Here is an 11,872-nt window from a genome sequence, read left to right as displayed (position 1 = left end):
GCTAAAGTAAACTTATTTGAAGAAACCTACCTTAGGTGTACAAAATGGTATTTAGCTCTTCCTCTATCTAGTATCCACAAATCTAGTCTTTAAGATTTTATTGTCATACATTGACTGTTTATCCGAGATATTGTCTGAATTGAACTTTTGTTTTGTGATAGTGACCATTTGAAGAAGTCATTTGTCATCAGACTCTAGTAAAATCTTTGATATAGAATACAGAACCTTTTACAAATATATTCTTATAGAGTTGCTAATTTTTTCTTTTGTTCTTTTTTTATTCTTTTCTCATATAATACATCCCATACAGTGCCTCCCCTCTGTCACTCCTTCCAATCCCATCCCTACGTCCCCTCTCTCCCAGATTTTCTGCTCTTCCATTTCCCTTCAGAAAAAGAGCAGTGATATCAACCAACCATGGCAAAAGGAAAAAAAAGGTTAAGGTAAGACTAGCCACACACTCTCATTTCAATGCTGGATGAGGCAGCCTAAAAGGTCTCAAGAGTAGGCAATGGAAGTCAGAGACATGCCCAGTCCACTGTTGGGAGACACACAAACACACACACACACACACACACACACACACACACACACACACAATTCAAGCCAAACAACCACAACATGTATGTACAGAACAAAACAGGCTATGTGACTCCTGCTTCTCTGTGACCCCCTATGAGCTCTGCTTACTTGATTCTGAGAGCTGTCTTCCCCTGGTATCCTCAACACTCTGCCTTCTATAATCCTTCTAACCCTCTTCCATGGAGCTCCCAGAGTTCCACCTAATCTTTGGCTGTGAGTCTGTGGAATTTTCATCTTAGCCAAATATAAATATTTTAATCATTATTTGAGTCATTTGGGCTAGTATTATATGCTTTGAAACTTTCTTCATAATGTGGGATACAAAAGAAAAAACTACCAATTTATTCTAGAAAAAAAATTTCTATTTCAATGTTGAACAATAGCTGCCTAGCAAGATTCAGGTAGAATATAAAACACTCACAGATTCATGTACATTCATTTTATATAACACAACATATATATTATCATTAAACCTCAAATAATTATCTACCTACCTCTGATGTTCAAAAGCACTGTTGGATTGATGTCACATTATGTGATTTTGGTCTCTACTTTGAGATCACCAATTATGCCTCAATTAGGTAGACATAAGCCTTTGAATTTTATAGTCTAATTTTTGTGATACATACATATATATGATATATAATGTTTATAGCATTATTATTATAAAAACAAATCTTTCCATTAAAAGACTAATCAAAAAATAAAAGTATCATTCTCCATTCTTTTCTTTCTTCACTCTAGAATTCAGTGTATCTTATATATCAAACATTTTAAGCATTTTTTATTATAATTCTTTTCCCTTCTTTTCATCAAACCAATATCCCTTACTGAGAATATTTATTGGCTTGTTTTGCTGAAAATAAAGCCAAACACCTTGTTAGTAGAGCTTTGTTGCTAAATGCAATATTATTTTTCTTGAGATGCTATACTGCTTAGCCAAACGTCCATCTCCATAGTCAGCTTGGAGGTTTCTGGGGCCCTGGGATATGTTGTTTTGGACATATCTCTCAGTATAAAATTTTACCATACTTACTCTCACCAAACAACTTTGACAAATGGAGTGCTTTATCTTTCCACTGAAATTTTAGTGAAAAATCATATTTCTTTCAACAGTTTCTTGCTCTATCTTCATGTGCAAATATTCAGTATTTAGTTTTAGTAAATAATTTTGTAGAATTGTGATATATGACATAATTTCCTCAATATGGTTGCTTATATAGACAGCAGCAGATATTCTCACAAATTGTTGCTTGCATTAATAAAAATATGAGCCTAATCTTGTGTGAATTAAAATATTTTTGACATCCATGGAAGATTCAGTAGCTGGAACATAGCAGTTTTGATAAAAATATGCATGCCTTAGCATGCATATTTCAGTCAAAGTCAGTTGATGCACACTAATCAATAAATAGCCATGTACAGTCGGATGATGGAAATTTGATCCAAATATTTCTCAAGATCTGTGAACCTCTCTTAGTCTCTTATGTAATGAAGTTTAATCTCAGATAGCATCCCATAAAATTTCTCCTGTGAAACTTCTTTCTTATAAAATATAATGACTCCCATAAAAAGAAAGCAAATAACTAGACAAAAGAAGAATTATCAGAGTTGTTCAGATTCATTTGCTTCAATAGTGCTTTCAAAGACTACATGACAATCCACAAGACAGGATCTTTCCTCAATAAATATACATGTGATATATGAACAATATTTGAAAGAAAAATTAAGGAAAACAAGAGTAGGGTAATTTTTCATACTGATAAAAAAGTTAAATTAGAATGGAAAGAAAATATTGGTTTCTATAAGTTATATTTCAAAGAGCAGGTATAAAGAAGAGTATAGCATGAAGGACCATGGAGGGCTGGTTTCCTTGCTCTTCAGTATTCTGGATTCCTTTAAGACAAAAATAATACAATGTGCTCCAAAAACTTACTAGTTCTCTTGTGCTTGGAGCCCTTGTTTTTCGGGGTATATTTTGAACATTAATTTGCCTCCTCGAGTGTGGAAGGTCAATATCATTTACAGTACAATAGCATCACAGAAAACTGTCAAAATGTCATGTACATCACTGTCTGTAACCAACTCTCCTCAAGCCCTCACTCTAACACTGATGTTCAGATTGAATTTTTACTTTTTTATTGAGAAATTATGCTGACTATATGATACTCTGTGGGGACAAGTATGCCCCTCTGCAACACTGTGTTGTTGAGGACACTACCTTTAGATTGGAAGACTGTGTACCTGTGTTAACTAAGGAATTCTAGAGCCCTGTCATGATGATAATGCAGGGCAGGGACTTGTTCTTTAGGATCCATCAAAGAACACAGGCTACTTAGCCAGCACTCTGAACTTCCTCCCCAAGAATTATGGATTATCCATAAATTATCCATTTGAACATCATAGAATGTAATTACTTACTGGAAGAAATGAACTTTGACTGGGAGTCTACTCCAATACCCCCCCTATCCCCTGAGATTCATCCTAGAGACTGTCTTTTGGAAGAAGAAAACTACAGGTGAGCTCAGGAGACCATAATCTTGGTGGGAGAACAGTGGACTGAACCACTTTAAGTCTATAGTTAGTGTCTGGTTTATACTCTGCTCATTGCCAGGCCTCAAGTTCTCCATATGGAAAAATGGTCTAAGAATATTATCCTGTTTCAGCAATAAGGATATCACAGACTTAATTTAAGTACAATGCTTAAAATAGTGCTGAATACTATAAGTTGGGGGAAAAAAACAACAGAAATGTTCAAATTAACTTTCTTTCACTAAAAAAAAAATCCTTGCAAAATAGATATCAGTTAAAATGTAGAACCTATTAAATATAAATATTTTATAAGTGATAAAGGAACACAAGAAAAGAACATTTTATTTTGGTAGATGAGTTAATCCTATTCTAAATTCAATCAATATCTCGAGAATGTAACATGAACTCTGCTCACTTCAAGCTTCTCCTTTCTAAAATGACAATTATCATATATGTCTTTTGTTTAAAAAAAACCAAACAGACAAGGAGGAACAGCCTTCCCTGCAAGAAAGCTAGACTGCTGCACTTGGTGAAAGTGATTAAAATTATGGAAATTAAGTGTCATTATAATCAATTGTTTAGAAGTTAAAAAAAACATATAATTTTATCCTATCTAGGGTGCAAATAAATTGCTAGTTTAATAGTGACTAATATATTTGGATTATTAATGAGTAAATAATAGTAAGTGGTGATGAAGAAAACATATTTTTCTTATACATTATTTTTAAAATATGTAATTTATTGTTAAGTGCTTTTGAATTTAGTCTACAATTTTGCTCATGTATAATTAAGGTATATGTTTTATTTATTGTTATTTACAAATAAATTTGCACCAGTTTTCTGATTGACTCTTTAAATCTTAGTTTCTCTTGAGTGAGAAGAAGCAGCCAGTGAATTGTGGATGTGGCCATTATGGATGTTATAGTCATAATGTCTTATGGTATCTGGAAATGTGAAAGTCAGTACTTAGATGATAAAACTTTCTCTTCCTTACAAATGCTACTTGATTATCTCACTAAACTTTGTATGGCAGAGAGATAGCATAGAGAAAAATACTTGAGTAATCCTGGCTAAAAGAAACTTTTCTTTCTAAGCACATCTCTGCATTGGCATCTGCAAATTTCATAAAAACTGTGCTGTCTCAGGTAAGAGAATGTTGTCGATAGAATGACCTATTTCCACACAGTTAATCCTACCACTTTCTGAGCACAGGATGTCTTCCCATTCTTTGACTTATTTTTTAATTTATTTATTTTTTTAGTATCTTCAAATATTTACTGTACAAACATTTCACTTCCTTGGTTAGATTTATTCTTAGTCTTTTTTTTTCTTTCTGCTATTTCTAAATGCAATTATTTCCCTAATTGCATTCTTGGTATAATTGTCTTTGCTATAAAGGAAGGCTATTGATTGTGTACTTTAATTTTACATCCTGATATTTTGTTGAAGGTGTATATAAGCTGCAGCCAATACTGGCAGGTTGTGTGTTCATTTAAACATAGAATAACATCATCTTCTATAAGGGTACTGGAGCTTACTGTGCCTCTTTTTTGTGGCTTAATAAGACTTCAAACATGATATCACACAGAAGTGGTCGGTTCCTAATTTTAGTATAAATGTTTCATTTGTCCCTTATTTGTTTTTTTATTTAATTAGATAATTTGTTTTTCCATAATTTTAGTTATGTAGCAGATTTTAGGATTTATGTATGTTCAACAATTTATGCATCTTTTGCACAAAATTACCTTGATCATGACAAATGGCTCTTTGAGTGTATTATTAGATTCAATTTTCAAATATTTTATTGAGAATGTTTACATCTATGTTCATCAGCAGAATCTTTCTGTCTGTGTTTCTTTCTCTATCTCTGTCTCTCTCTGCCGTCTCCCCCCACCCCCTGGGTGTGTGGTGTGTATGTGTGCATGTGGAGATTTTTGTCTGGTATTAACCTTCAGGGCAATATTCTTCATTAAATACTCTCTTGGATTCTATTGTATTGTCTTATTTCTTGCATGCATGCTCGTACACACACACACACACACACACACACACATACACACACACACACACACACACACCCTTTACAAAGGTTTTACATATGTCATTATTATTCTTGTAATTCTTTTTTCACTTCTTTGTGAAATCAAGGTACCCTAGTCCAGAGTCAGTTCAAATGTCAGGAGCTGTATGTATTTAACGTTGAGGCCCTGTCCTGGTGAATTGATTGTCCTTATCTGAAATGAGGATTTTTGTTACTAGATACAAGATTACTCTCTGAGCTTTCATTTCTGTTCCCTGAGTTATCAGCACTGTTAAAAGTGCTTTTAATTTCTTTAAATTTTGTGATTTTTCTCCTGCTCCCATCACACTCAAAAACTACTCAGAATCAAACTTCAGATTTGTCTCCTTGATCCTTTGCCCTCCTGAAGATGAAGGTCTAGTTATTTTTCATAATCACTTTGTTTATGACTTCAAGTAGTTGCTTTTGTCTACGGTCCATAATTAGTCTCAGCAGGGAACTTGGTCTAAATCATAGTTGTTCTCCTCTGAGAGAAGTATAATGACATTCATAAATGTGTTTTAAGGGAGAGGAACACTTTATGCAAAGGGGACATAAAACTAAAATGATGTTCACATATTGACCATTCTCCATTGATTATACTTTGTAAGAGACCATCTGATTCATAAGTAAATGCTTCACTTTATACAACTATAAAGAGCACCAGAGGAATGGCAACAGATAAATCCTGGTCACACATAGGTTCTTGACTTCATAACCACTTTTTACAAAATGTGCCCAATGATTAGGATTCCTAAACTCTAAGAGGGGAAATGTTTAAAGTATCTCCAGGCAGTTAGTGTACTTGTTAGCCTTTCAGTGAAGCTGTTGATAAAAAGTACTTAAATGTATGTTGTTTAATTGTTTTAAACGTAATTGAGTAATTTCATGTGTGCAAGACCTACTCTGAAAATGCCATTTTTGGGCTTCTTATTAATTATTAGACTTGTACTCATAAATTTGAATTGTTTTGCTTGATATCTGGTATTTTTAGCTTTATAGGAGTTCTGCATAATATCTATACCCTTTCTTATATTAGGTATACTGATAAGCATAAAGCAATTTTGACATAGAAATCCTTACTTAAGGACAGCAGATATATTAGAAATTTTAATAACATTCATATACTTCTTAAATAAATATGTGGGTTTTAGGAATACTTTCTTATTTAAAGGGGATTCATCAATATATAGGAACAAATCTATGTTGTTACATATCAGAACAGTGTTCGAAAAACATAGATATGCCTCATTTATTTGCCCATGCTATTTTCAGTACCTTACAATAAAATTTAAAAGTTTCCTTTAAAAGCTAAAATTCAATTAAATGTTTCACATATAATACTCAAATAACAATAGATACAGACCTGGATTTCAATGCTTGATTTCTGAAATCCATGTGAACAAGTGATATTTCTTTCAAAAGCACTATTATATGTGCATGTAAAAAAGATGCTCTGAGATTTGATGCAAACTTTATATTATAGCTTCTAGCTAACCACAGAAATGGTAACCTCAAAGAGACAGAAACTTCCTGGAATAAGAACGATAAAAAAAATAATAACAATCAAATGCCTATCATACCCTAAGGCTTTGGGAGAACAAAAATTCCATTTGTCTGCCTGGCAGAAGGTTTGTTTGTCGTTTTAAGTTTCAGATGCTGAAAGCAAGATGATTATTTATCAAAAAAGGTGATTTGTTCTTCAAGCTCCATTGGTAGGAATGATTAAACTTTCAGCTGAGAAGATAAAGGAACGTTTTTCATATAAGTTAAATAGTCTTCAAAGCTGGTTTAAATATATACAATAAATTCAGTTAAAAACAATTGTTTCAAATCTTGCTAACTTCCATTCATGATAAACTTCTATTTTCCAGGTTTTAAAAGGAGGGGTTTATAATAAGAATGCCAGGGTTTGAGGGGTGAGTGGTACTCAAGAGTCTCTGAGCATCATTTTTAGCTATGGCCTTAATCCTCAGTCTTGAGCCTTTCTGAGCCTCAGGAGCATCCTGCCTTCCTGGATCCATGGAAACCTTCAGAGGACCCAAAACTAACCAGATTCGAATCCTGCCGAACCACCCATTCTAGTTGGACCTGCCCACCACCCCAGCTGGGTCAGAGTGGCTCACAGTCTACATAGTAAGGTCCACTTGTGACACAGCCTGGAGAGTGGAGACAGTCGGAGGCACAGGCCAACAAAATAGGGTACTCTGACCTCCATTGTCTGGACCATGGCCAGCCCCACCTTCCTGAGAACTCCTGTTGCCATCAGGATCATCTAGTCAACACCAGGTGATCATGATGCCTAAGGGACAGTGTAAGAAGACCTTCAGCAAGACTCAGAGCAATATGGCAGCACCAAAGCCCAGTTGTCATGTTACAACAAACCCTGTGTTATCCTAATGAAACTGAAGCACAAGCGGAGCAACTTAAAACCAATATTATAAAGAATCCTTTAAAGAGAACACAAATAAATCCCTGAAGAAAATATAGGAAAATATATCGAAACAGGTAAAGGCATTAGAAGAGAGAGCAAATAAATACAAATAAATAAAAAAATACTATCAAAATGGTAAATGGTATGTATAAAACTATCTAAGACCTGAGAAAGAAAATAAAAGCAATAAAGAAAACACAAACTGAGGCAAACCTAGAAATGAAAAACTTAGGAAAAGATAACAGGAACTACAGATGTTCACCAAGAGAATACAGAAAAAGGAATAAAGAATCTCTGTTGTAAAAGACCCAATACAAGAAATCAATGTATCAGTGAAAGAAACACAAAATCTAAAATGTTCATGACACAAAACATCCAGAAAATTTGAACTGCTATGAAAAGATGAGGATGTTTGCAACTAACCATTGGACTCAGCACAGGGATACCAATGAAGAGGACTGAAAAAGCTGAAGGGGTTTGCAACCCCTTAGGAAGAACAACAGTAACAAGCAATCAGAGACTCAAAGCTCCCAGGGACTAAGCCACCAACCAAAGAGTACATATGGAGGGACCTATGGCTCCACCTGCATATGCAGCACAGGATGGCATTGTATGGCATCAATAGGAGAAGAAGCCCTTGGTCCTGTGAAGGCTTGTTTCCCCAGTGTTGGGGAATTACAGGGTGTTGAGGTGGGTGTGGGTGGGTGGGAAGGGGAGCATCCTCATAGAAGCAGGGGGAGGGGTAATGGGAGAGGGGAAAACCAGAAAAAGGGATAGCATTTGAAATGTAATACATAAAATACTCAATAAAAAAGAAAAATATTCCCAGCTCAAAGACCCAGAAAACATGGTCAACAAAATCATATAAGAAAATTTACCTAACCTAATAAAGGATATGCCCCTAAAGCTACAAGAAGCTTTTAAAACACTAAAGAGATGGAACCAGAAAAGAAAACCCTCCAGCCACATCATAACCAAAACACAAACTATATAAATATACAGAACACAGAACAAATTGTAAAAGCAGTAAGGGCAAAAGACCAACTAACATGTAAAATCAGACTATCAGAATTATACACAATTTCTCATCAGAGATTCTAAAAGCTATAAGGGCCTGGAAATATATCTTACAAACTCTAAGAGGTCACATATGTTACGACAGAATACTATGCCAATCAAAACTTTCAATCACCATAGTTGGAAAAACTAAGATATTTCATAACAAAACTAAATTCAAATAATACGTTTGTACAAACACAGCCCTACAGAGGATACTGGAAGGAAAACTCCAACCCAAAGAGGCTAATGATACTTAATAATACACAAAGAATAAATAATATCACACCATTAATACCAGTACAAGAAAAACAGACTCAGAAACACACACACACACACAAACACACACACATTCAGAAACACACACACATACACACAGTCTCTCCTTTCTGTCTCTGTCTCTGTCTCTGTCTCTGTCTCTCTGTCTCTCTCTCTCTCTCTCTCTCTCTCTCTCTCTCTCTTTCTCTCTCTCTCTCCCCCCACAACCACCATAAAATAAAAAGAAGAAACAATCATTACTCATTAATATCTCTCAAAATTAATGGATATGATTCCTCAGTAAAAAGACACAGGTTAACAGAACGGATGTGTAAACATAATCCATCACTCTTCTGTATACAAGAAACACAGCTCAACAACAAAGCTACTCAGGATCTCAGTATAAAGGTCTGGGAAAAGCTTTCCAAGTGACTAGAACCAAGAACCAAGCTAGAGTAGACATTCTAATATCTAATAAAGTATACTTTCAGTGGAAAGTAATCAAAATAGGCAAGGGATGACAGATAATACTAATCAAAGGAAAAATCCACCAACAGCACATATCAATTCTTATTATCTATGACCCAAATGCAAGGGCATCCACATTTGTAAAAGAAATATTGTTAAAGCTTAAATCATACATCAAACCCCACATACTAGTTGTGGGAGACCTCAACACTACACTCTCACAAATGGAATGGTCATAGAGACAGAAACTAAACAAAAAATAACAAAACTAACAAAAGCCATGATTCAATGGACATAACAGATATTTACGACATTTCACCTGAACACAAAAGAATATACTTTATTCTTAGCACCATACAGAACGTTCTCCAAAAGTGAACATATAATCAATCAGTCATAAAGCAAACCTCAACCAATATAAGAAGATTGAAATAACCTCATGCATCTTGTCAGACCACCATAAGTTAAAGCTTGATTTCAACAACAGAAACAATGGAAAGCCTATAAACTTACAGAGAGTAAACAACTCTTTACTTAATGTTCACTGTGTCAGGGAAGAAATAAAGAGATTAATGACTTTCTAGAATTCAATAGAGTGTGAGACAACAAACTTAAGAGTCACTGTGAAAGCAGTGCTAAGAGCAAAGTTCATAGCACTGAATGTACTCATAAGGAAATTAGAGAAATCTTATACTAATGAATTAAAAGTATACCTAAAGGCTCCAGGATAAAAAGAAAGAAAAAAACGATAAGAAAGAAAGAAAGGAAGGAAGAAGGAAGGAAGGGAGGGAGGGAGGGAGGAAGGAAGGAAGGAAGGAAGGAAGGAAGGAAGAAAAACAACCAGGAAGAGTAGACTGAAAGATGTGACCAAACTCAGGGCTGCAATCCAATTAGAAACAAAGAGAACAATGCAAAGAATCAATGAAATCAAGAGCTGATTCTTGGGGAAATCAACAAGATGGACAAACCCTGAACCAAATTAACTACAAGGCAGAAAGATTACCCAGATTAACAAATTTAGCAATGAAAATGACACTGAGGAAATTAGAAATCATTAGGTCTTGTCTGTCCCCCCACCAAAATTGGAAAATCTAAATGAAATGGTTGATTTTCTAGACTAATTGCCAAAGCTAAATCAAGTTCAGGTAAACTATATAAATAGTTCTATAAACCATAAAGAAACAGAAGCAGACATTAACATTTCCAAACTAGACATCAACCTGCCCACCATGATGCACAGCTCCCCAAGAAAAACCTGGAGGCAGAACCAGGTGATTCTCAGGCCCATGTTCTCAGGGAAAAACACCAAGGTGATAAGAAGAGTCTGGCACTTCCAGATTGCCCAGTACAAGTGCCTGGTCATCAAGTATGCCAAAGATATGCACTATAGCAGCAGCTTTTCTACGCATGATCTGAACACCGTGGAGGCACTGCTGGCCTGCGTGGTCCAGAATGTGACCCAGGAGACCATGAATGTGGCTGTCATTGGCATCAACGAAGGGCAGTTTTTTCCTGACATTGTGGATTTCTGTGAGATAATGGCCAGTGCTCACAAGACAGTGATTGTGGTGGTGCTGGGTGGAACCTTCCAGAGGAAGGCTTTCGGCAGCATCTTGAACCTGGTGCCCTGGCCAAGAGTGTGGTAAAGTTCATTGCTATGTGTGTGCAGTGCTTCCAAGAAGCTGCCTACACCAAAAGGCTGGGCCTGGAGAAAGGGGTGAAGGTGATTGGCAGAGCAAACAATCATCACTCCTTGTTCCGCCTATGCTACTATAAGAAGTCTTCAGCCTTGAACTCATTGATTGATATAGGAGACCACTTGCTAAACAGAACAGCAATGGATTAGGTGCTAAGATCAAGAGTTAATAAATGAGACCTCATGAAACTGAAAGGCTTCAGTAAGTCAAAGGACAGTGTCGTCAGGACAAAATGACAGCCCACAGATTGGGAAAAGATTATAGAAGTATAATCCTACGTCTGACATAAGCCTCATATCCAAAATATATAAAGAACACAAGAAGTTAGACACTGACAATCCAAATTACCCAATTAAAAGAAAGGGAATAGAACTGTTCTCAACAACAGAATCTTGAATAGCTGAGAAGCACCTAAAGAAATATTTAACGTCTTTAGCCATTGTGGAAACACAAATCAAAATAACTCTGAAATTCCACCTAAAACCTATCAGAATAGCTAAGAAAGAAAGAAAGAAAGAAAGAAAGAAAGAAAGAAAGAAAGAAAGAAAGAAAAGAAAGGAAGGAAAGGAAGGAAGGAAGGAAGGAAGGAAGGAAGGAAGGAAGGAAGGAAGAAAGGAGCTCAAAAGACAGCACATGCTAGCAAGTTTTACAACCACTTAAAATCAATTTGGTGGATTCTCAAAAGATTGGGAATAGTTCTATCTCAAGACCATTAGTATCTCAAGCTATACTATTCTTCAGCATATACCCAAAAGATGCTCTACCATTCCATGAGGACACCTGATC

At 35.4% G+C, this 11,872-nt stretch overlaps 1 pseudogene; it reads left to right on the top strand.

The window, feature by feature from the left end:
- Window positions 1-2,638: 2,638 nt before the first annotated feature.
- Tk1-ps1 (thymidine kinase 1, pseudogene 1) lies at window positions 2,639-11,235 on the top strand (annotated as a pseudogene).
- The last annotated feature ends 637 nt before the right edge of the window (window positions 11,236-11,872 follow it).

Source organism: Rattus norvegicus, chromosome 4 (genome assembly GCF_036323735.1).
Source record: "Rattus norvegicus strain BN/NHsdMcwi chromosome 4, GRCr8, whole genome shotgun sequence".
Classification (NCBI taxonomy): Eukaryota; Metazoa; Chordata; class Mammalia; order Rodentia; family Muridae; genus Rattus; species Rattus norvegicus.
Note: the sequence above shows the minus strand (reverse complement) of the source record. Positions and strands in the feature narration are given on the sequence as shown.